The sequence below is a fragment of the Camelus ferus genome, chromosome X (assembly GCF_009834535.1).
Source record: "Camelus ferus isolate YT-003-E chromosome X, BCGSAC_Cfer_1.0, whole genome shotgun sequence".
NCBI lineage: Eukaryota > Metazoa > Chordata > Mammalia > Artiodactyla > Camelidae > Camelus > Camelus ferus.
In genome coordinates this window covers 48,737,153-48,764,473 of record NC_045732.1, presented here as the reverse complement: position 1 = coordinate 48,764,473, position 27,321 = coordinate 48,737,153, and the positions used below count along the sequence as shown (strand labels likewise).

At 33.9% G+C, this 27,321-nt stretch overlaps 1 long non-coding RNA gene across 2 annotated transcripts in view; it reads right to left on the bottom strand.

The window, feature by feature from the left end:
* LOC116662219 overlaps window positions 1-25,403 on the bottom strand; it is a 71,371-nt gene extending 45,968 nt beyond the window's left edge. Inside the window, exon 1 of one of the 2 annotated variants that reach the window (XR_004318229.1) lies at window positions 25,200-25,403. This is a non-coding gene — a long non-coding RNA (uncharacterized LOC116662219). The remainder of the gene's footprint in view (window positions 1-25,199) is intronic. The other variant, XR_004318228.1, reaches the window with a different exon arrangement.
* Between the last annotated feature and the right edge of the window lie 1,918 nt (window positions 25,404-27,321).

Genomic DNA, 27,321 nt, shown 5'->3' with positions numbered 1-27,321 from the left:
TATCATAAATAATGCCAAAGACTTTAAGAGGAAAATGATTGAATACTACAAACAACTATATACAATGAACTTGCTAAATTACATGAAATGGAATAATTATTTGAAAGACACAGACTATCAAAACTTGCTCAAGAAAACCTGAATAGCACTATATCTCATAAATAAATTGGATTGGAAGTTGCTAACCTCCTAAAGGTGAAAACTTCAAGCCTAAATGGTTTCACGGGTGAATTGCACCAATCAAGAAAGAAATAATACCAATTCTACACAAATTCATTAAAAAGAAAGGGAGAGAACATATTCCAAATATGAAACCAGTATTACCCTGTTCACAAATCCAGAAAGAAACATTACCAGAAAATTACAAATCAGTATCTCTAATGAACATAATAGATATGAAAACTGTCACAAAATGTTAACAAATCAAATCCGGTAATATTAAAAAACTGTATCACAAGTAGGTTTCATCTAAGGAAAGCAAAATTAGTTCAACATTAAAAAAAATCAATGAAATTTCATATCAACAATTTAAAGAACCACCACCACACAGTCATTTCAATAGATTTAGAAAAAGAAATTTGAAAGATTCATACTTTCATGATAAAAACTCTCAGAAAACTATAAACAGAAAGGGAAGTGCTTAACCTAATAAAGGTCATCTATATAAGACCTACAGCTAGCAAATACTGGAAAGAAGAAAAGTATGCCCTCCTGCTCTACCCTACTCAACATCATATTGGAAGGCATACCAGTTCAAAAAAGCTAGGAAAACAACTATAGAGCACACATATTGGAAAGGAAGAAATTTTAAACGCCTTTATTTGCAGAAAAAAATATTGTCCATCTAGAAAATCTCAAAAAATCTACCCCAAAAAAACCCTTTTAGAATTAAAAAGTGAGTTTAACAAGGTTGCAGAATATAAGGTCCATAAACGGAAGTCAGTCATGTTCCTATAAAGAGCTACAAATAACTGGAATTTGAAATAAAAAATAAAAATATAATTTATAATAGTATCAAAAATGAAGTTCTTATACATAAATCTAACAAAATATATGCAGGATCTGTATGCTAAAAACAATAAAATATTAATGAAATAATCAAAGGAAATCTAGATAAATAGGGAGAAATACCATGTCTATGAATCAGAAAATTCAGTAAGATATCAAATCTCCCCAGTCTCATCTACAGATTCGATGTCATCTCAATCAAAATCTTAGCAACCTCTATTTGTAGATTTTTTAAGATAGTTTTACAGATAACAGTAGGACAGTGAAACAAGAAGAGTCCTTCTCTGAGATACAGCACAAAGGAAAGACTTAACCTAAGGGTGACACAGTCATTTAGGAAAACCAGAGGCTACTACCCTAGCTAAGCAACCCTGCTCATTAAGTAGGGGGGTTATTCAGAAATGCAAGCCACTTCCTCTACCCTCAGCTCCAGATCAGCAGTGCAGAGGTGCTACCAAGAAGCAGAGGTAGACTGTAATAAAGAAAGTGCAGAGGTATCCCCAAGGGAACCAACTTCATTTGGCATACACCAGTGGGAAGTTCAATCCTAAAGTACTGCCAAAAACAACAGAAATTTTGGTGGTAAGCAATAAGAGGAGATTGGTAAATACATGAGGGCAACAAACTAAAGGAACCAGTTAGAAGCTTACCAGAGAGAACCAGGAAAATAGACAGATAAGAAGAGCTCTCCTGTGGTCTGTACATATGCTCTCAGACTGCAGTGGAATTAAACTAAATCAATAATAAAAAGATAACTGAGAAATCACAAAATACTTGCATTTTAAATAACACACTTCTAACTAGTACATGGATCAAAGAAGAAATCTCAAGAGAATTTAAAATATATTTTGAGTTAAATGAAAATACAAATTATCAAAAGTTGCAGAACACAGTGAAAGCAATGCTTAGAGGGAAATTTATACACTGAATGCATATATTAGAAAATACTAAAAAGATCTAAAATCAAAAATCTAAGCTTTCACCTTAGGAAACTAGAAAAGAAGAACAAATTAAATCTAAATTAAGCTGAAAAAATAATAATAGCAGAAATCAAATTAAAAACAGCAAATCAATAGACAAAATCAGCAAAACCTAAAGCTGATTCTTTAAAAATACCAATAAAATCAATAAGCCTCCAGTAAGGGTAACTATGAATAAAAAAAGAAAAAAACACAAATTACTAATATCAGAAACAAATGAGGGGGCATCATTATAGATTCCATGAACATTAAAAGGATAATAAAGTAATACTGTGAGTAACTATGCCCACAAATTTGATAATCTAGATGAAATAGACCAATTCCTTGAAAGAAACAATCTGCCAAAACTCACACAAGGAGAAACAGACAATCTCACTAGGCCTGTACCTATCTATTAAAGAAATGGAATAAATAATCAATTACCTTCCAAACCAGGAAGCACCAAGCCCAGATGGGTTCACTGGTGAGTTTAACCAAATATTTACGATATTATACCAATTCTCCAAAATCTCTTCCAGAAGATAGAAGCAGAGGGAATACTTTCTCATTCTATGAGGTCAACATTACCCTAATACCAAAACCAAAGACATTACAAGAAAACTATACACCAATATCTCTCATTAATGTAGACACAAATCCTCAATAAATCAGTAATCTAAATCAACAATATAAGAAAAGAATTATACACCATGACAAAGTGGGGTTTATTCCAAGTATGCAAGGCTAGTTCAACATTAGAAAAATCAATGGATGTAAACCAATGCATCAACGGCTAAAGAAGAAAAATCACATGCTCATATCGATAGATGTAGAAGAAGCACCTGACAAAACCCATTCATGTAAACTAGGAATACAGGGGAACTTCCTCAACTTGATTAAAAAAAAGGCATCTACAAAAAACTAAACATTACTGTAAATAAACAGTAGGCAGCCATTCAGTATAAAATTGCAACTTGATCAGCTAGAGTCTCTGATACTGGGCACTGACTCATAAGGAGTAAACCTGGAGTTCCACCCCTACTGATGGGTAAGACTCAAAACTATTTCACTACAAAAACCTGATATGTAGTATGAAAAAGGTAGGCCCTGACTACTCATGCTTCCACCAAACTGGAGCCTTCCTCTAACATACACTATCAGTCTATATGACTAGACCTCATCCTGCTAGGACAGGAATCTTGTCCTGTACATCGATCCTTTTGTTCAGGTCCTGCTCCAATGTGAACCAACCACCAGGGGACCACAATGCTAGTATCTATCCGCTTGAATAATATAACTACTTAGAAATTTCCTGCCGAAATGCTCTACCTAACAATTTGGATTCCATCCCTCTGAAAGCCAGGCCAGATCAGGCACACATTTGCTCTGTTCCTTACTCCCCAGACATGAACTTCAGGACAGTGGTTTTCAAGACTTTAGAAGAATTTACACTCTTAAAACTATTAAGGACCCAAAGAGCTTTAGCTGATTTATTTACTATACTAGAAAATAAACGAAAAAAAACTTTTAAAATATTTATTCACTACTATTAATTTAATTATTAATTCAATAATTTGGTTAATTTAATTAATTAAAATATTTAATTCTTCATTTCAAAATATTGCATATATTACATGTTAACATAAATAGCAAATTTTTGTGGAAAATGACTATTTTCGAAACCAAACCACCTTAAGAATGAGTGGCATTGCTTTATATGTATTTAAATTTTTGCATATCTCCTTAATGTGTGGTGAAGAAGACAGCTGAAGCCTCATATCTCCTTCTGCATTCAAGCTACTATGAAATGTTTTGCTTGGGTTGAAATATATGAAAAAGTACTAACAGATATGTCATTTTTAAAAAGAAATATATTAATATCCTTTCAAATAATTATGGATATTCTTCATGGATACTATACCAAAACTCAACATGTGGTAGTTCCTCAAAGTTTAGTTGAAATGAAGGAATCTGAAAACATATCAACAAACTTTTCATACCCTATTATATCAAAACCCACTGGTCTGTCTTGCCCTTTAAATGGATATTTGACCCTTGCATGATTCTGGAACATCCTACAGAGGTCATCTGAGAAATACTGGTTCAGTGAGTAATGCAGATGATGTTGGCATATTTCATTAAACAGTATTTCTTAAAATCACCTTCATTAAAATCTCTCATGTCATTAGGAAAGTCTTCTAAGTACTGGAAAACTATAAAGTTCACACAGGTGGACTCAAGTTTATAAAAATTCTCAATTTTGTTTGAAAGGTCAAATTTTAAATGGGCAACAAATACTATCAGTTGTTTTCCTTGAAGGAATAAGCTCACTCCATTTATTTAGGAAAAAGTATATGCCTAATATCCAAATATAAAAACAATAGCTTTTCCATCAGTTATTCTTCTAAGTAAAATGCTTAAGTGAAAAAAGTGAGTAGCAGTTTGCAATGTGCTTCATGCATACCTCCCTTTTCATCACACAATATTAAGACATATATGTAAGGGTCTATATTTAATAAAATTAGTAACATTTACTGCTCAAAGACACTTTTTTTAAGAGAAACTGGCTTTAAAAAAAAACTATAAGTGCATGGTAAAGAACACAATGTCTACTGGTAGAGTTTGATGCCACTAACCTTGATTCATACTCAGGCAGAAGCAGATTTCTTTTATGATGCTCTGACACCATCAGTGCAGATGTCAACACAGCCATAGTAAATGTAATAATTTAGTACTATTATAAAAATATTTTCCACTTTGCAGATCCTTTGAAAAGCCCACACACTGAAAACTGTTTTATACTATTGGCTACCACCTCAGGTGATTCGTTCCCCTAGAACTATCTACTCCTACCCTATATGGCTTATTGCCCTTTCCCAACAGTACTACCAATGTCTAAACCAGTCTAAACAAGGACAACTTCACTATCCTTTAACCTACTGCCTTGCAGGAAACAAGGGATCAAAAGAGACAAACTACTTCATTTCCAAATCAATAAGGGTTTCCCACCCCTCCCAGGAACTTAAGCTGTATCTTCTGAACAGCTGGTTTCTCAATTAGCTGCAGGTTTTAGATTATTAGCAATTTTTTTTTTTAGCTTTAGAAGGGAATCCTAAATGTATAACACACATTTCTACCTAACAAAACAGAAGTTATAACTATAACTTAACCTTTTCTGGATGCTCTCTACATTAAATTGCCCCAGATGACTCTATTTTATATACATTTGTCTCCTCACTTGCAGTCAGGCTATGAGCTAACACTTGTAATAATGATCAAGGTATCATGCTATCAACCCTCTTCTACCTTCTAAATATGACATTGACCTAGAAACCAGGTTTATTAGAATTATGTATTAAGGCCTTCGAGTGAGGGATACATTGAAATGCATTCAATGTGAGTTCTAGTGCACAGACACTGCTATAACTCTTTCACCTGTTCAAAATCCTTTTTATTCTACATCTCTTTTAACTGGCTAAACAGATCAGTTCCAGACATTAAGATGATAACTGTGCTTGTGTTTAAAATGAAAGTTTGTCTAGATAACTTGAAATTCACACAAAATAGAGGTTGGACAAATCAACAATTCAAGACCAGTATTTTTAATAAACTTTTAAGATAATTGTAGAGTCACATGCAGTGTAAGAAACTATTTACCCACATTCCTTTGATCAATGAGTATCCACCAGAATACTGATATTGATAGTCAAGATGCAGAACACTTCTATTAACATAAAGATACTTCATGTGATCTTTCATAACCACATCCACCACCCTCCTATATCAACCCCCCCAGAAACTTAACAACCACTACTCTATCCCCCATTTCCATAATTTTGTCATTGTCAGAATATTATATAAATGGTATCATGCAGCACATAACCTTTTCAAATTGGATTTTTTTCACTCAGCATAATTCCCTGGGGGGTTCATCCATGTTGTTGCCTGTATCGACTTCACTCTTCTTTATCCTAAGTGGTGTTACATGTGTTGAGAGTTTAGCTAAGCTACTCCATGGGTTTGATGCCCCAGCATCCATTTTGTTTGGCCAAGAGGTCTGAGCACACCTTAAACTGACATTAGCCTTTCGTGCAAGCACATATCCTAGATAACAACCCTCGGAGTCACAAGTAAATTTAAGTCCTGATATAATTTCTCCAATGGCCCTTGTGATAAACAGTTTCCCCTGCCTCCCAGGGACTTTCCCTTGAGCACCCCTTAGATTAGACTCCTGAGCTTAACAAAACCCTGCTCTTTATGGTTTGAATTGACCAATCCAGTCTGAGCCCAGAAACCCCAGAGCACTCTACCTATAGATCCTAATGAAGGCACGCACCCAGGGTCCTGCTCCACTCTCTCTCCTTGCGCCCTGCCTTGACCTTGACCCCTCCATGTGGCCCCTCAAGACGTGCTGTGTACTTCACTTCAGAACTTGTGACTAATAAATTTCTCTATTTCAATTTCCCTCATGGTCTCTTGTCTAACCTTGGCTCACCATCCAACCCCCTAAGGGGCTCTACTTAACAAATGCTAAATTTAACAAAGTCACAACATGTAATCAATGTACCACAATTTATTTGGCCATCCAACTATTAAAAGACATCTGCGCATTCCTATATTGTTACTATTATGAATAAAGATGCTATGAACATTCACTTACAGGTTTTTATGTGAACGTAAGTTTTCATTTCTCTGGAATTTTTTTTTTTTTTTTTTTTTTTTACACTCACGAGTGTAACTACTAGGTTATATGGCAGTTGCATGTTTGATTTAGTAAGAAATTGCCAACTTTTCCAGAATGGCTATACCATTTCACACTCCCATCAGCAATGTATGAGTAATCCAGATTCTCTGCATCCTAACCAGTACTTGGTGTTAGCACTATTTTTAATTTTACCATTCTAATAGGTAAACAGTTATATTTCCTTGCAGTTTTAATTTGCATTCAAAAATGACTAATGATTGAAAATCTTTTCTTTTTCTAATTTTCCACATCTTCTTTTATGAAATATCCCTCATGTATTTTGCCTATGTTCTAACTGGACTGGTTGCTTGGTTTTTCACTATTTGGTTTCCAGTTTTTTATGTATTCTAAATACTAGTTTTCCTGTATTCTGAATACTAGTAAATTGTGAGATACGTGGTTTACAAATAAATTCTGCCACTTTGTAACTTTTTTACATCCTCTTAACACAGACTTGGACACAGTAAGAGCTTTTAATTTTCTTTAACTCATCATTTTTTCCTTTTATGGGTCATGCTTTTGAGGTCAAGTATATGAACTTCTAGCCTAACCCAAGATTCTGAAGATTTTCTCCTGTTTTCTTCTAGAAGTTTTATAACTTTAAGTTTTGCATTTTACATTAAGTCTGTAATTGGTTTTCAGTTTAACACTCATATAAGGTGTGAAACTCAAGTCAGGTTCTTTTTTTTTTTTTTTTTTTGCCTATGGATGTTCAATTGCTCAAGCACCGTTATTAAAAAGGCTCTCTTTCCCTATTGAACTGTCTTTCCACTTGTGTCAAAAATTAGTTGGGCATAATTGTGTTTGTCTCTTCCTCAGTTCTCAGATTCTTTGTATTGATCTATGTGTCTGTCCCTCCACCAATATAATACTGTCTTGATTATTATAGCTATATAGTAGGCATTAATAACAAAATCATTCCACCAATTTATTCTTTTTCAAATTTGTTTTAGCTATTCTAGGGCCTGTGCCTTTCATAAGCTTGTCTCTATCTATAAAAACATACTAAGTTTTAAATAGAATTCCATTAAATCTATATCACTCTAGGGACAAAAGACTTCTTTACTATGCTATCTAATTCATGAATATGGTAAATATCTTCAATTATTTAGGTCTTCCTTAATCTTATCAGCATTCAGTAATTTCCGGATACAGATCCTGTACATGTTTAGTTAAGATTATGTCTAAGTATTACATTTCCTTGGAGTAGTTGTAAATTATATTGTATTTCTAAATTTTGGTTTCTGTACATTCATTGATAACAGAGAAATGTGATTGATTTTTCTGTATTGATCTTGTAGCCTGTGACATTGCTGGAATTACTAAATCTAGGAGTTTTTAGGGGTTTTGTAGCTTCCTTGAGATTTTCTACATAAATGTTATCTGCAAATAGAAACAAGTTTCTTTCTTTTTTTCTTTCTTTCTTTCTTTTCTTTTCTTTCAGGATACTTTAATTTCATTTTCTTGCCTTACTACAGTGGCTTGAATTTATGGTACTCTGTTGAGTAAGGGAGGTGAAAGTGGACATCCTTTCCATTTTCTTGGCCCTAGAGGTAACTACTCAGTCTTTCATCATTACATATAATGTTAACTGTTGGTTTTTTATACATACTCTTTATCAAGTCAAGGACGTTATCCTATATTCCTCATTTTCCAAGAATTATCATCATGAATGGGTATTTGATTTTGTCATATGACTTCCTGGTATCAATTAATATAATCATATGATTTTACATCTTTAGCCTATTTATAAGGTGTGTTATATTCATTGATTTTCAAATGCTTAACCAGCCCTGCATACTTGGGAAAATTCCACTTGGTCACAGTGTATAATTTTTTTCATATACTACCAGATTCAATTTGCTAATATTTTGTTGAAAGTTTTTTGGGCCTAAGATGATGAAAGACATTAGTCTGTAGTTTTGTGGGGGTTTTGTACTAATTTTGAATGGTTTTCATATCAGGGTAACACTAGTGTCAAAATGAGTTCTATTCTTTGAATGAGTTTACGTAAATGGTTTTAATTATTCTTTAAATAATAAGTAGCATACAACAGTGAAATCATCTGGGTCTTGAGATTTCTATTTTAGAATCTTTCAAATTATGCTTTCAATTTATTTAATAGCTATGGAACTATTCAAGTTGTTTGTTTCATCTTGGTTTAGATTTGGTAGTTTGTCAATTTTGAAGAATTGGTTTTCTAAGCTGATGAATTTACAAGTATACAGTTGTTGATATTATGCCCTTATTTTTTCAATAAGGCTGCAGGATCATTCCTAATAATGACTTGACTTTTCTACCTTTGTTATTCTTGCTAGAAGTTCACCAACTTTATCAAAATTTTTATTTCACTGATTTTCTCTATTCTCAGATTCATTAATTTCTTACCTAATTTTTCCCATCCTTTTGCTGGTTTTAGTTAAATTATGCTCTATTTTTCTAGTTTCTTGAGGTAGGAAGTAACAATTATGGAATTGAGCCTTTTTCTCTTTTCTAATGAAAGTATTTAGTGGTAAAAATTCCCCTCCATACAATGCTTTACTACTGTGTCTCACATATTTGATAGTTGTGCTTACATTTTCTTTCAGATACATATATATATATATGCACATATATATACTCACATATATAAAATTTTCCCCTTTAAGACTTTAATCTTTGACCCACGGATTATTTTAAAGAGTGCTGTTTAATGTACAAGTGGTTAGAGAGTTCCTTGTTCTTTTTCAGTTACTAACTTTTAGTTTGAGTCTATTGTAGTCAGAATATACTATGTATGATTAATTGTTTTAAATTTGTTAAGGTTTGTTTTATGGCTAAGGTATGGCCTAGCTTGGTTAATCTTCCAAATAGTATGGAAAATACTGTATACTCTAAAATAGTATATGATTATAAGTCAACAACTAATAGAAATGAGCTATCAAGCCAGGAAAAGACATGGAGGAATCTCAGATGCATGTTGCTAAGTAAAACAAGTAAACTAAAAAGGCTACACATAATGTATAATTCCAACTGTCTGACATGCTGGAAAAGGTACAACAATGGAGGTAGTTAAAATATCAGTGGTTGTCAGGAATTTGGCGGGAGGAAGAGAAGGAAGGATGGAAAGGCAGAGCATGAGAGATTTTTAGGGCAGTGTAACTATTCTTATGATACTGTAATGATGAATGCATGTCATTATACATTTGTCAAAAACAAATAAAATGTATAATACAAAGAGTGAACCCTAATGTAACCGATGAGCATTAATTAATAATACATCAATAGTGGCTCAATCGTGATAAATGTACCATGCTAATATAAGATAGCAATAGAAGAAACTAGTTTTATGGAGGGGGGAGGCAATAAAGGAATTATGGAACTTTCTGTACTATCTCTTCAATTCTGCTGTAAACTTATCACTGCTCTAAAAAATAAACCCTATTAATTACAAAATAAGAATCAACAGAATGTGGTAATCCAATCATAAAGGACAGTCAAATGTGCTTATACATATTCAAGAAATCAAAATAATAATTAGTTCATTTGTGTCATTATTACCATTATTTTTTAGATTCCTCATATAAATGATGTCATATGAAATTTTTCTTTCTCTCTTATTTTGTAGTTGGCTTTATTCCTTTGATAACTATGTAAGTTTAAAAAGCTAAAGATCTAATTTGTTCTTAGAAACAATAATTAGTACATATATGTAAACTAAAAAAAAGTGCAGTATACTGTATATATGTATTTACATGCAATATAATGTGCATGTGCAGTCAAACTATAATAATTCTACTTAATAAAACTGAAAAAGGAGAAAAAAATCCTATTAATTTAAAAATTATAAAGTATATTCTTCAATTGTTTGGTGGAGTGTTCTATAAATGCCAATTAGATCTTGTTGGTTCATGGTGCTGTTGAGTTGTTCTATGTAATAACTGATTTTATCTAATTGTTCTGCCAATTTTTGTGAGATTGCTGAGGTCTCCAACTGTAATTAGGGATTTGTCTATATCTCATTTCAGTTTCATCAGTTTTTGTTTCACATATTTTACAGTTCTATCGTTTGGTACATACACTTTGGGATTGCCATAAGTTCTAAGTGAATTTTACCATTATAAAATGTCCCTCTCTTTAGCAATTTTTTTTTCATCTGAAGCCTACTTTACCTGATATTAACAGAACAACTCTGCTTTCTTTTGATTAAGGTTCACATGGTATATCTCTGCCTACCCTTTTACCTTCAATCTACCTATATAATCATATTTGAAGTAAGTTCCTTATTCATACATATAATTGGGTCATGGTTATGTTATTCCACTCTGACAACCTCTTGTCTTTTAAACGGTGCACTTAAACCATTTAAATCTAGTGTAATTATTAATATACTACGGCTTAAGTCTGTTTTTTTAAATTTTCCTCTTTTCTCTTAGCTTTGTATTTCTATTTTCTTTTACCTGCCTCTCTGTGGGTTAAACTTTTTTTTTTTTTAAATTCTGATTTATTGCTTGTGTTCTTTAGTATGTTTCTTTACATAGCCTTTTAGTGGTTGCTCCATATTATATATACATTACTTATCACAGTCTATTACTGTCAACATTTTACTAGTTCAAGTCAAGTATAGAAACCATCCTTCCTTTATGCCCTTTCACCATTCCCCATTTATCCCATAATTGTCTTAAATATTTCCTTTAAATACATTTCAGACAGTGGGGAGGGTATAGCTTAGGGGTAGAGTGCCTGCCTAGCATGCACGAGGTCATGGGTTCAATCCCCTGTACTTCTATTAAACACATTTCAGGTACAACAAAAAAACATGATCCTTTAAAGATAAAATTGATAAGTTTGACTTTATTAAAATTAAATAGTACTATTCTGTGAAAGACAATACAAAGAGGATGGAAAGACAAGCCAGACTGGGAGAAAATATTTGCAAAACACATATCAGATAAAGTACTTTTACCCAAAATATACAAAGAACTCTTAAAACTCAATGATAAGAAAACAAGAAACTCAGTCAAAAAACACAAAATATCTGAACAGTCACCTCACCAAAGAAGATACACAGATGGCAAATAAGGATATGAAAGGATGCTCAACATCCTATGTCATTGCAAGTTAAAACAATGAAATACCACTACACACCTATTAGAATGGATAATTTTATTTTTCTGAAAAATAGACGAATGCTAGCAGGGACACTGAGCAACAGCAACTCCCATTCATTGCTAGTAAGAATGCAAAATACAACAGTCTCTTTGAAAGACAGTTGGGCAGTTTATAACAAAACTAAACCTACTCACACATCCAGCAATCATGCTCCTTGGTATTAACCTAAACTTTCGTCTACACAACAACCTACACTTGAATGTTTAAAGTTTATAGCAGCTCTATTCATAAAGCTAAAAATAATACATCAATTGCCAAAAATTAGAAGCAACCAAGTTTTTTTTTTTTTTTTTAATTCTTCCCCTTCAAGGCCCAGATCAAGTTCTGCCCTGTCTTGAGACACCTTGGTGGGCCGTGGCCTGCTTTCCTTCCTCATGGAGTGTGGACTGTGACTCCCTTTTCTCTGCCTCTTAGGCCAGGCATGGCCTTCAAGTCTCCCTCAATTTATCTCCAGAAACCCACACTGTGGGAGAAAACCTGTGGGTCTTCTGCAGTGGTCAGGACCCATGACCCTAAGATGTTCTTTAGCTGGTGAGTGGTAAATAAACTGTGGTATATCCAGACAATGGAATATTATTCCATGCTAAAAAGAAATGACCTATCAAGCTATGAAAAGACATGAAAGAGCCTTAAATACATACTGTTAAGTAAAAGAAGGCAGTTCGAAAAGGCCACATACTGTATAATTCTGACTATGTGACATAGAAAAAGCAAAACTATAGAGACGGTAACAGGATCAATGGTTGTTAGGGATTTGGGGGGTGGGGGAGAGGGAGGGATGAATAGATGGAGCACAGGGGAAATTATTCTGTATGATACTGTACTGCTGGATACATAACTTCATACATTTGTCAAAACCCATACAGAATGAACCTTAATGTAAACTACGGAATCTATATTAATAGATGAATAATGGTTCATTAGATTTAACAAATGTACCACACTCATGCAAGATGGGCAAATTGTATGATTAGGGGGAGAGGATAGTATAATAGAGAGTTCCCACACTGTACTATCTGCTCAATCTTTCTGTAAGTCTAAAACTGTTATATAAAGTAAAATCAATGTAAAATGATTTTAGTTTTTAAAAAGAGAATTAAGTGTCTAGTGGGGAGAAGGGAGACAAGCTTTCTCCACAATTATCCACAGCAATATTTAAATGCCAGAGAAAAACGGAGCAAGTATAACAAAGTTCTGAGGTAAAGAAAGTATGAACTAAAATCATATGCCTAAATTGTTGTTTAAGTATTAAACACAAGAAAAAGTCATTATTCAACTTTAAATACTTAGAAGCAAAAGCATCTATGAGAATTTTGTGAAAGAAAAAGTCAAAAATTATTTTTATATGAACTAACAGCTACTAAAATTTATATAGAAAAAATTTATATGGAAATGGAAATAACATAGAAAAAATAGTTAAAATAACTTTTCAAAAAAAAAAAAGAAAGTTAAAGGACAAAAAGTACTTGACGTCAAGACTTAATAAAAAGCTACAGTAATCAGGAGCATGATACTAGTAAAAGGAAAAAAGAACACAGATTAATGGAACAAAATGTAACAGAACTAGAGCAACAAATACACAGACAAATTGTTTCTGACAAAGGAAGGTGTCAGGTCAATTCACTAAGAAAAGGGAAGTCTTTTCAAGCCACAATGCTAGAACAATTAAATATCCATATGTAAAAATACTGAGCACTGACCCCCTTACTTAATGCCAAATTCAAAAATTAACTTGAAATGGAGCGAAGACCTAATCATAAAACTTCTAGAAATAAACAGAATATTTTTCAAACTTTGGTGTTACATAAGCATTCCTTAGATAAAACACAAAAAGCACAAACCAGTAAAAAAAAAAATTACGAAATGGATCTCATCAAAGAGACCTCTAATCTGTGAATGACATACTTTAAAAAACAAAACAAAAAGGCACACCAGAGAACAGGAGGAAATATTCACAATACATATATTTGACGAAGGACTTGCATCTGGAAAATATAAAGAAGCATTCTACCTTAATATTAAGACAAACAACCCAACCAAAAACAGACAAAAAATTAGGACATTTCACGAAAGAAGATACAGATGTCAAATAACACATGAAAAGATACTCAACATCATACTCACTAGGGAAACACAAATTAAAATGACAAGATACTATTAAACATCTATTACAATGGCTTTAAGAAAAAAATATGAAGTGCTGGTGAGGATGTAGAACATCTGGAAACTCATACATTTCAGGTGGGAATGTAATATGGTAAAGTTTTTTTGGAAAACTGTCAGTCTTATAAAGTTAGACATACTCTTACAATATAACCCAGAAATCCTACAGCATGACCCAGTATTCCTACTCCTAGGTATTTCCCCAAGATAAAAATAAAAATATATCTCTATACCAAAACCAATATGGAAATATTCACAGAGGCCAAAACTATAGAAACCAAAAAGTTCTTCAACCAGTGAATGAATAAACAACAACATCATGGTGCTGTCAATTTTAAATTATTTATAAATGATATCTAAATTGAAAAAAGAAGACAACTAACTAACTTGGAGAAAATATTTGCAATTTACCTCCACATAGGGCTACATCCCTTTAAACATAGAAATAATTTTTTTTAATTGCAGGAAAAAATTACCAAAAATCCAATAGATAAATGGGAAAAGAAGTAGCTACTAGCAAACAAACAAACAAACAAACAAACAAAACAAAAACCTATAAAAATGATACTTAAATATGAGAAAATGTTCAAACTCACTCAAAATTTTTAAAAGTGTAAATTTTAAAAACACCAAGATGTCATTCCTCACCAGATTGGCAATATTTTAAAAATATGAAAATTGGGAAATCTGAGTAAGATCAGTGGATTGTATCAACAATGTCAATGTCCTTGGTATATTTCCTCAAGTTTTGCAAAATGTTACCATTGGGGAGAACTGGGTAAACAATACATGGGCTCTCTCTGTATTATTTCTTATAACTATATGTGAACTTACGATTACCCCAAAATAATCACACTACTGTATGTGATAATGCAAAAACTGAAAAAAGTTTCATCAAGAGAGGCTCATTTAAAATGTGGTAAATACACATAAAGAAAAAGAAGCCATTGCAAATATGTGGATATATGTGCACCTAATGCATTATGTATGCATAGTATATGCACTTATGACCATGTTTTATTGTTAAACACAAAAAATATAAACAACATGTTTATACATTTGCTTAAAACAAATACGTACACATATGCACATATATGTATATATTATACATAAGAAAAACATTCAGTTGGTGAAGCTGTGATGACACAAGCACTCACACATGGCTGGTGCAAATGCAAACAGTACAATCAAATGTAAACTGTACAATCATTCTGGAGGGATATTTGGCAATACTTAAAACAGCAAAAGCAATTAGTAACTCTTATAAGAGAATCCATCCTGTAGATACATCTTCAAGAATACAAAACTTTATATACATAAATTTATTCATTGTAGCCTTGTTTGCAATTAGAAAACACTAGACTCTAAAGGCCCATACACAAGAGATTAGTTAAATAAACTACAGCCCATCCAAACAATGAAGCACAATGCAGCAGTTAAAAAAGAAAACCAAATTCCAAAAGAATAGCTATAGCATGCAACCTTTCATGCAAGCAGAAAATAGGATATACAAAAATACACATGTATCAATTTATTTGTGCAAAGGAAATATCAGAAGGATAAAGCAGAAACTACTTAAGGCTGGTTACCTACAGGAGGTGGTTGGGAATGGGGTAGTAAGGACCAGGAAATGGGAAAAGGGTATTAGAAATGAGGAAAGGAGTACAATTCTCTTTGTAAACCTTTTTATATAGGTCTAACACTGGGAACCATAGTACTGTTTCATATAACCAAAACATAAACACGTATTTCAACATAACCAGCAAGTAAACGGGCATTTCAAAATGGAAAGCAAAGAATAACAAACTTAACTGTAAACCAAATGGATAAATTGAACATAAAACAGATATGCTGTTTATAAAAACAGAACAGAAATCCTTTTTTTTAATTGAAGTGTAGTTGATTTACAATGTTAGTTTCAGGTGTACAGCTAAGTGATTCAGTTATATGTATATGTATTTTTTTTTCAGATTCTTTTCCATTATATGTTATTACAAGAAATTGAATATAGTTCCCTGTGCTATACAGTAGGTTCCTGTTGTTTATCTATTTTATATACAGTAATATATGTCTGTTAATCCCCAACTCCAAATTTATCCCTCCCTGCCCTTTCCCCTTTGATAACTATAATTTGTTTTCTATGTCTGAGTCTGTTTTTGGTTTGTAAATAAAATTTGTATCATTTTTTTCAGATTCCACATATAAGTGATACCACATTATATTTGTCTTTTTCTATCTGACTTAGTATGATAATCTCTAGGTCCATCCATGTTGTTGCAAATGGCAATATCTCATTCTTTCATGGCTGAGTAATATTCCATTGTACATATATACCGCATCTTCTTATCCAGCCATCTGTTGATGCGCATTTGGGTTGTTTCCATGTCTTGGCTATCGTAAATAGTGCTACTGTTGAACACTGGGGTGCATGTATCTTTTCAAATTATAGTTTCCTCTGGATATATGCCCAGGAGTGGGATTGCTGGATCACAGGGTAAGTCTATTTTCAGTTTCTAAGGAATCTGCATACTGTTTTCCAATGAACATACACACACACACCCGCCAAAAAATGGTATTTGCATAATCTCAAAGTATATCTCCACAAGATAAATATAAAGCTGAAAGAGAAAAGTGGTAACTTTACAGTGGAAAACCCTGGTACACTTTAACCAAGAGATCGAAAATTAACATCCATGTATTAAGAAAAACTGATATCATGTATATATGATGCAGAGGGAATGGCGCAACATTAGTTCTGTGGCATTATTGCCAAGATTGCCTAACATGGATTAAATCATGAAAAATGCCAACAAGATGACATATCTTATAAAGACTGCAAAACACTATTATAAACATGCTCAAACATTCACATTCTTGCAACAAATACTGAAATAGAAAATCTCGTCAATAAATATGAAATAAAGAAAAACAAGTGGAAAATTTAAAGTGAAAATACTAAATAACTAAAATTTAAAAATAAATGGAAAGATTCAACAGCACCATGGAGATGGCAAATAAACTTAAAGAGGTAAGTAGAAACTATCCAATACTAATTAAGAGAGAATCTACTGAACATAAATGTACAAAGGTTCAGAAACTATAAGACAACAACAGAAAGAAAAAAGGAAAAGTGGGGAACTAAAATATTTGAAAAATTTAGTGCCTGAAAACTTCTTAACTTTCCTACAGATTCCAGACACTAAGAAAACTTCAGAAAGGATAAACACAAAGAAATCCACAGCCAGATACATAATAAAATTGCAAAAAAACTGAATCCAAAGAAAATATAGCAGTAAGAGAAAAATGAAACATTACCACATAAAAAAATAATGATTCAAATAACTAACTTCCCATCAGAAATAACAGAAGACAAAGAAAGAAGCACACATGTTTAAATGGCTGAAAGAAAGGATTGTCAACCCAAAATAATCTATCCAGAAAAATTACTTGCAGAAATAAAAGAAAAATAAAGACATTCTCAGATGATGGAAAACTAAATGTATGTAGTCCATGAGGTCTTCCCTTTAAAAATTGCTAAAAGAAGTTCTTCATGTAGAAGGAAAATACGAGAAGGAAACCTGAATAATCAGGAATGAAACAACAGAAATATTTATTTGGATAATACAATAGGTTATCTCTCTCGAATTCTTTAAAACTGTTTGAGGGTTGAAAACAAAAGACATAAATATTTTGATAGACTTTTCAAAGTATGCCAATACAATATATGACAATTATAATATAAAAGAGAGTTAGGGGACCTGAAGGATGTTAATGTTTCTAAATTCCAAGTTACATGGAAAAATACAGTGAAAACTTAAGTCTGTATTGTGTAATTGCCTAAAGCAAACACTAAAAGAGGTTATATAAAAGATATAGTCAAAAATAACAATACAATCAAAATGAAAACTAAAAAGTGTTCAAATAACCCAAAAGAAGGCAGAAAGGAAAGGAAAGGAAAGGAAAGGAAAGGAAAGGAAAGGGGAACAAAAAAAGAACAAACAGAAAACAAAGTAGTAAACCTAAATCCAAACATAGCAATATTTACATTAAATGTTACTGGCCTAAGCACCAAAGCTCAAACACAGAAATTGTCAAAATAACCAAAAACAAAGACAAAAAACACCCTTAACAATGACACAACAATATCCTGTCTATAAGAAATAAACTTCAAATATATTGATATAGGCAGATTAAAAGTAAAGAAATAAGAAGATATACACCACGCAAATAACAACCCAACAACAGAGCTGGCTATATTCATTAAAGACAAAAACAGATTTCAGAGCAAAGAAACTCACCAGGCATACTTAAGAGGATATTATATAATGATAAAAGGGTCTATTCAACAAGGAGCCACAACAATGCTAAAAGTATTTAGCACCAAACAGAGCTTCATAATATGTGAAACAAAAACTGACAAAATAAGAAATAGACAAATTGACAAGTATACTTAAAGACTTCAATGCTTCTCTGTCAGTACTAGACAGAATTAACAGGAAGAAAATAAGCAAGGGCATAAGAAGAAGATCATCAACAAAGGAAATCTTTTCAGTGGTTATACAACACTCCATGCAACAACAAAATTCATACTCTTTGAAAATATATTTGGAACATTCACCTAAAGCAAAGTCTAACATACATTAAAAAATTTGAAAGTATACAAGGTATCTTCTCAAACCACAATATAATTCAACTAGAAATCAATGACAGAAAGACGACAGAAAACTCCCTAAAGAACTTAAATTTAAAAAACAATGATACTTTTCATTCTCAGAAGGTGAAATCTTTTTTTTAATTTTTCATACTTTATAACATTTTCAGTCTTTCCTCTTGTTTTAAAGTCCTCAAACCATTAATTCTGTCATCTGTTATTTCAGAGTCAGCTTCAAATGACAGATTTTTCTCCTCATGTTTTCCAGATCTTGACCAGCCTGACATTATTTTTTAAATCTGCTTTATTTACTTTTTAAAATAAAACTTTTGCTAACTTCCAAATCTTTTGCAACATACTGGGAGTTTAAAATTTCTGGCATAAGATACAGTCCAATTAAAAATGAGCAGAAAAGCCAAATAACATTATTCCAAAGAAGACATACAGACAGCCAACAGGTACATGAAAAGATGCTCAACAGCATTAATCATGGCAGAAATGCAAATCAAAATCACAATGAGATATCACTTCACACCTGTTAAAATGACTATTATCAAAAAGACAAGAAGTTAAGTGTTGGTGAGGATGTGGAGAATTGGGAACTCTTGTGTACTGCTGGTAGGAATGTAAACTGGTGCAGCCACTATGGAAAACAATATGGACGCTCCTCTAAACATTAAAAATAGAACTACCACATGATCCGGCAAGTTCACTTCTGGGTATTTATCCAAAGAAAACAAAAACACTAACTCAAAAAGATATAAGCACTCTCATGTTCACTGCTGCATTATTTACAATAGCCAAGACATAGAAACAACTTAAATATCCACCAATAGATTAATGGATAAAAAATAATGTTATTATATATATAAAAAATATATATATAGTGTATGTATCTATATGTATAATACACAAATACAATGAAATATTATTCGGCCATAAAAAGAATGAAATCTGGCCATTTGTGACAACATGGATGGACCTTGAGGGTATTATGCTAAATGAAATACATCAGACAGAGAAAGACAAATACTGTATGATCTCTCTTATATGTGGAATCTTCAAAAAAAAAAAAAAACATAGGTACAGAGAACAGATCAGTGGTTTCCAGGGGCAGGGGTGGAGGGTGGGAGAAATCAGAAAAGAACCTAAGAGACCTGTAGACAGCATCAAGCATACTAACACACAAAATGAGAGGGCCATAAGAAACAAAAGGAGAGAAAGGGACATCAAGAATATTTGAAGAAACAATGGCCAATCTACATAGCTTAAGAAATTCAATGAGCCTCAAACAGAATAAACTCAAAGAGATTCACACTGAGCTGTAGTATAGCCAAACTGTTGAAACCCAAGAAAAAGAGAGAATCTTTAAAAGCAAGAAAAGAGAAGTAACTCATCATCAGAAACCAAGGAGGCCAGAAGGCAGTGGAATGACATATTTTATGTATGGGGAAAAAAAAACTGAATCAACAAATCTATTTCTGACAAAACTATCTTTCAAAAAGAAAGGAAAAAGACCAACAAGTTTATACTGCATAGCACAGGGAACTATATTCAATATCTTATAGTAACTTATGGTGAAAGAGAATATGAAAAATGAATATGTGTATGTTCCTATATGACTGAAGCATTGTGCTGTACACCAGAAATCAACACAACATTGTAAACTGACTATACTTCAATAAAAATATTTTTTAAAAAAGAAAAAGAAAGGAAAAAGACCAACTTATGGCATAACATTGCGGGGAGCTCAAGTGTCCTACTCCCCACACTGTTATGAAACTGATGAAAACCACTTAAAAAAAATCTAAAGCCTCTGGAAAGGGTTCTAAGGACAAACAACAAAAGAAGAAGCATCTATTCAAAAACATCTTTTAAAATTCACTAAGAAAGGTGTGGTATTTGACCAAAGACTACTCTCTCCCTCTCCCATACTAGCTCAAGGACAGGGAGACTCTACTCAAGACTCCTGAAGTCAAGAACACAGGGCTCCCTCTCCCCACCAAGTCCCATTTAGAGGGCTTTTTTCCCTGGGGGAACAGGGCATTGGAGTTTTTCATCCAGCCACCAGCTGCCTGATGCTAAGGCTGAGTCCTGGGCATGTGCATTTTAGAGGTAGGGGTTCCCTTTTGCCACCGAGCCTCCACTGTGGAAGGCAGACTTTAATTGGGTGTGGTACATGGAGAAGACTGGGGCCCTGAACACCCCTGCCCTGGGTTGTGAGCAGAGAGAGGCAAACTGAGAGGACCTCTGGTTGTACCCGCCCTTCCACTAAGCACTCAGCTGATAGAGCAGAATTACCACTCAGAGAGAAATTTGCCATTGGCCCTACCCCCATCTCTCAGAGACCAGACTCAGAACTTATGCTTAAGGGAAGAAGCAGAAATTAAAACAGATAGCTCCTATTCTCTTCCCAAAGGAACTGACTTCATTTGCAAGACCATGGAGAAAGTCAAGCTTAGAGGAGTCCTGAAAAACAAAAAACAAAACAAAACAAAACAAAAAAACAGTGAGGTAGTAATGAAAGGCAGCTGGGAGACATTCAAAATATAGGCTAAACTGTGGGGTAGCTAGTTTGCGGAGAAAATTGGGGAATAAGGCAACTGGGAGGAGCCCTCCTGGGGTTGGAACAAATATCAATCACTAATCTCAGAAACTATTCCTTCAAAAGACCCACAATTTGCTTGGATTTGTTTTTAGAGTAGTTTATGCCCTGGGGCATTATGGAAAACAATTAAACAATCAGGTCACAGTAAATGAAGCTTGGCTGCTGGGTGTGGTCAGAGAAAGTCAGGCCTAACAAAACCACTGTCATCCCAGGGTGATTGTGGATATATTCAAATTGCACCTCCCTAAGTAGCAACATCAGGGAACTAACCTTGTGGGAAAGGAGGCTACAATGAGATACCACTTTACACCCTCTAGGATGGCCAGAATTGGATAAAGTCAGATAATGACAAGTGTTCGTGAGAATGTAGACAAGTTAGAGCCCTCATACACTGCTGGTATGAGCGTAAAATGGTGCAGCCACTTTGGGAAAATTTGGCAGTATCTTAAACAATTAAACACAGAGTTACCATATGACCCGGCAATAATACTCGTAAGCGTACACCTAGAGAAATGAAAACATATGTCTACACAGAAATTTGTATATGAATGTTTGAGCAGAATAATTCTTAGTAGCCTAAAGGTGTAAATAACCCAAATGTCCATAGATGGATGAATGAATAAACAAAATGTAGTATATCCATACTGTGTATGGAACATTATTCAACCATAAATGGGATGAAGTACTGATACATGCTACAATATGGATGAGCTTTGAAGTATTATGCTAAGTGAAAGAAGTCAGTCACAAAAGACCATATATTATATGATTCTACTCATATAAAATGTTCAAAACTGGGAAATCTATAGAGATAAAAAGTAGGTTAGTGGTTGCCTAGGGCTGGGCAACCCTAGGGGTTTGGGTAGGTGTTTATGGCTAAAGCATATGGACTTCTTGGAGTAATGAAAATGTTCTAAATTGACTGTGGTGATGGCTGCACACATACTAAAAACTACTGAATCGTACACTTTAAATGTGTGAATTGTATGGTATGTGAATTACATTTCAATCTGTCAAAAGAGAACCAACTTAAAGGAGAAATTAAGCCATTCCCAGGTTAAAAAAAAAAAGCAGTGAGGGAGTTCACTGCTAAAAGACGTGCCCTAGAAGAATTACCAAAGGGAGTTCTTCAGGCTAAAATTGAAGGATAACAGACAGTAACTAAAATGTATATGAAGAAATAAAGAACATGGGTAAAGGTAACTACACAAGTAAGTATAAAAGCCAGTATTATTGTATTTTTGGTTTGTAACTCTTATTTTTTCCTATTGATTTAAAAAGAAATGGACAGGCTGATCCTAAAATTCATATGGAAGAGCAAGGGGCCTTGAATAGCCGAAACAATCTTGAAAAAGAACAAAGTTGGAGGACTGACACTTTCCAATTTTTAAAAGTAATATAATCTAAAGTAATCAAAACAATGTGGTATTGGAATAAGGATAGACACACAGAGAAATGGAATAAATTTGAAAGGCCATACATCTATGGCCAATTATTTCAACAAAGGTGCCAAGATCATTCAGTGGGGAATGAAGTCTCTTCAACATACGGTGCTGGGACAACTGGCTATGCACATGTAAAAGAATGAAATTGGAACTCACATCATATACAAAAATCAACTCAAAATGGATCTATGACATAAACATAAGAGCTAACACTACAGAACACTTAGAAGAATACATAGGGATGAATCTTCATGACCTTGAATTTGGCAAAGAATTCTTAGATTTAACAGAAGGAAACAAAAGAGAAAAATAGATAAAGTGGACTTCAGACTTTAAAAATTGGTACACTGAAGGACATTACCAAGAAAGTGTAAAAATATACAGAATGGGAAAAAAATTATAAATCATATATGATCAGTCTACAATTCAGAATATATAAAGAATTTACACTCAGCAACAAAAAGACAAATACCCAAATTTTAAAAATGGGCAAAGGACTTGAATAGAAATCTCTACAAAGAAAATCTACAAATAGCCAACAAGTACATGAAGATGCCCCAAATCATTAGTCATTAGGGAAATACAAATCTAAACCACAGTGACATACCACTTCAAATACACTAGGATGGTTGTAATTTTAAAATTAAAAAAAAAAAAAAACAGGCGATAACAAGTGTTGTCAAGGAAGAATGGTAATTCTGTTTTACTTATAGAAAAATTGCCAAACTGTTTTCCACAGTGGCTGCACCATTTTATATTACAGCTGCAATGAATTAGTTTCAATTTCTCTACTTCCTTGCCAGCACTTGTTTCCTGTTTTTTTCTTTAAGTTAGATTCTGCCCTCAATTTAGAAATTTCAATTGGCCCCTGTTACTGTAACCCAGATAACATGCACTTAAAAAATTCATCTATTTTATTGACTTTTAAAAATTTCTCTTCAAAATGTATTAAAAAATTAATCCATGCTAGGAAAAGTTTATATGTCACAAAAGTTTAAGAAATGCATGGGAAAAAGAATCACTTTAAAATAATGGTTTCCTCTGGGGATGAGGGAAGAGAAATGTAAACAGGGATGGGTACAGAGAACTTCAACTATAATGGTAGTGTTTAATTTTTTTATGTTTGGTTCATGAGAACAGAGGTCCGTTGTATTATTCCTTCTATGTCTGAATATGTCTTAAGTATTTCATAACATATATAGAAAGCCCTCCAAAAAAGATAAAGAAAAGAAAGTTAATTTAACATTCCTTCATCACCCTCAGTACCACCACCAAAAACACTAGATCATACTAGACAGAGTATTCTGCAACTTACTTTCCTCACATAACAATCCATTATAGCATTCACTAGATCAAGAGTGTAAAAAGGTAAATCTGTTTACAGCTGCAAAATATTTCATAATACGAATGTCCCACAATTTTTTCAAACATCCTCCTATTGATATACAGGTTGTTTCACTTGTCATAAAAACAAAGTTGTTAAGGCATCCTTGTTCATGTGTTCTTATACACCAGTACTTTTATTTCTGTAGGATAGATTCTTATAAGTCAGACTATTAGGTTCCAATATTTAGTCAAGCGATATCTGTATTTTTTATTTCCCTACATATTGTCAGATTATTTTTTCAATAGGGTGCAGCAATTCATACTCTCTCCAGCAACGTATAAGTGAGATATGGGCAATTCTCGAGTGAAATTTCTTTTAACTCCATAAGCATGTAACAGATAAAATTAATTTTTGCTGTCTTCCCCATATTGTAAATGTGTTATGACATTACGTTTAACATAAATTTATTTTCACGAAGAGATCTGAACACGAGAAATTTAGCTTTTTTCTTACTGAGTAATCAAACTAACAATCCACAAATATTAACTACACACAAACACATATACACACACACACACACACACCCTTCTACCTCTGAGATGCTTCCAGAACACACAGTAAGTATTATAAAGCCCTCATTTGGGGTATATATAAAAGACACAGAAGAAAAAACAAATTTTTTTTTAATCTAGCCCACAAAGAATATGTTACAAACTGACCAGCTTATCAAAACTACGAAAAGTTTCCTTATTTCATAGGCGTCTTTTGCACACGAAAGGCACACGAAGGAATTAAGGATGGGTAGGCCCAACAGGTTAGGCAATTCCTGAAAGCGCTCCAGTGAGATAGAGTCTCATTTTAAAGCGGCGTGATGTCAATAAAAACCCACTTAAACAAATAAAGAAAAGAGAGGAAAACGACCCAGAATCCCTCCTAGGAGCTAGTTTCTGTAACCACCTAGCCTCATCCGTGGCAGAAAGGTGATTAAGGAGAGAGAAATTATTCTCCGATATTTTGAAGAGAAGCGAGCGAGAAAAATGAAATGCAGGCCGGCTCCTCCCCCACTCAGGCAGGCCAGCGATGCCGAAGAGTGTAGCCTTGCTAATGGTCACTTTTCTAGCCGATGTGAGGCTCAGCACTCACCACAACACAAATATTGGAGTTCCTGGACTTTCCTTAGAAGATTCGTCCTTTGGCCGCCTTTCCACATCTCGTATGCCTGCAGTATTTGCACCCTATGCAAACGCCGCCATTTTAGGTCTCAGATAAACCCTCGGGGATAGGACGATAGAAACCTGGGCTGAGCGTCACAGCCAAATAGGCCCCTCGCCCAGCCGCCGTGCACTCCCCAAATGGCTCCCCCCGGCAACGTGACCCAGCCGCCCTACGGCCCCTCCCCCGTGTTCCTGACCAGTTGCACTTCCTTTTGCAGCCTTTGTCAGTTTCGTTGAGATTCCCTCGTTTTCTTTCCCTTCATTTCTTTTTTTTTCCATCCCAGATTTCTTTTGCCTTTGCCCCGACTCCTTTCTTTCCACGTTTCTAGATACCTCTCGTTCTGTTCAACTTTCATTTACCTCACACGTGCATGGCATTTTAAAGAAGCCAAACCTATCATTCCGTTATTTTACCAAATTATAAGGTGAGCTGAGGACTGACTTTTCCCTATTTTATAGGTGAGGAAACTAAGGCTCAGAAAGACGAACCAATTTTCCAAAAGCTGCAACAACTAGTAAGTGTTAGAGTGGACAAAACCTAATTCTTTTCACTCCGCTGAGCTCCGTGCTCCTGTAGATCACGGTCTACTTTAACCAAATAATTGAAAAAATGGGAAAACTGAAGACAGAGATGGGAAGGGTTTAGGCCTAAATTCATACAGTAAGTCAGTGACAAAACTGGATTCAAAACATGCTTCTTTGTTTAATTCTGTAACAAAGTGCCTTTAAAAAGCGGTTGGGATGCTATGCTCCAGCCCAGAAATCCGTCTTTAATTTTTAGGCTTAGCTCAAGTCCTGACTTCTCTAAGAAATCTCTGTATTTATCAAAACGTTTATCTTTTTTGGTCCCTCACCATGAGGGAAAATACACTAGCTGGACGCCAGCCCCAAAAACATTTTTAAAAACCGAGGCTGAAACTTGTTTGTGCAGCATTAGGTGTGAATGGTGTGGAAGGTTAGTGAAGGAAGATTTGTGCTGCACAGATAAAGAAAAGACAATTTAGAGGTCTTAATTCCTTTCCAAGGAAATAGTTTCTACATTCTAATGTTATCTATCTATAGCTTTCTAAGAACCCAACATACAACACCTCCTACTTTATTCATTTACATCATTACTTTTTCTTTCTTTACATTGATATTGTCACACTCAAATAGAAGGTAATAGTAGAGAATTCTATAAACATCTAGGCCTTAATGTGTGGCCATTCTTATGTAAAATACTGCATAGAGCCAGTCTGTGGTGTTAGTAATGTGTGAAGTGAGGTGAAAAGAGTTTAGCGTAAGCTTAAAGTGTGTCATTTCCTGGGGTTTAGACATGTCTGAGCGCAATTTGGAAACTGTTTGGTAGGGTAGACACTAGAAATCAATTGCAGGAGGAACTGCTGAACTCTTGAGAAAGAATTCACCCTAAGAAAGAAGGGAGTCCAGCAGACAACCTAGTGTAAATGGAGGATCAGTTCTGAGTATTACAAGGGATCTGTGACTTCAATCATCTTCTCCCATCAAGTAGCCTACCTCTTGATTGTACTACAAAATGTATTTATTTCAAGCTAAATACACAGCATCTCTCTGCAGTGATTTAATGATAAATAGAAAGGTGGGAAAAAATGAGTGAAACATATTACAGTTTTGCTTTGACGACTCTCAGAACATTTTCTGTCTGGAACAAATGACCATTTGAATTTTAAAGAAATACATATAAATAAAAATCAGCAGGAAGCACTAGTAGAACAATAGGCTTGTGAAGCTGCTAGTCAATTTTGGGGTGGGGGGACCTGATGCACTGGTTTTATTTAGTGGTATTTCAAATTGAAAGGTGTTGGACCCAGGGACCTAGGGGCAGAAAAGCTGTGTTAATTTGCAGCCAAATTTGAAATTTAATACCCGTGCTTCCACCCATTCACATTTTCCCCAGTCTATCTTGATTCCAACCCAAGAAAAATGCCTCCAGAAAACACCAGAGTTTGGTGGCCAGGCTATAATATTTGCTCTTTCAAGGCTGATCCTCTTAGCTTCTTGGGCTCTACTGGTGCAGTCAGCACCTGTTCTCT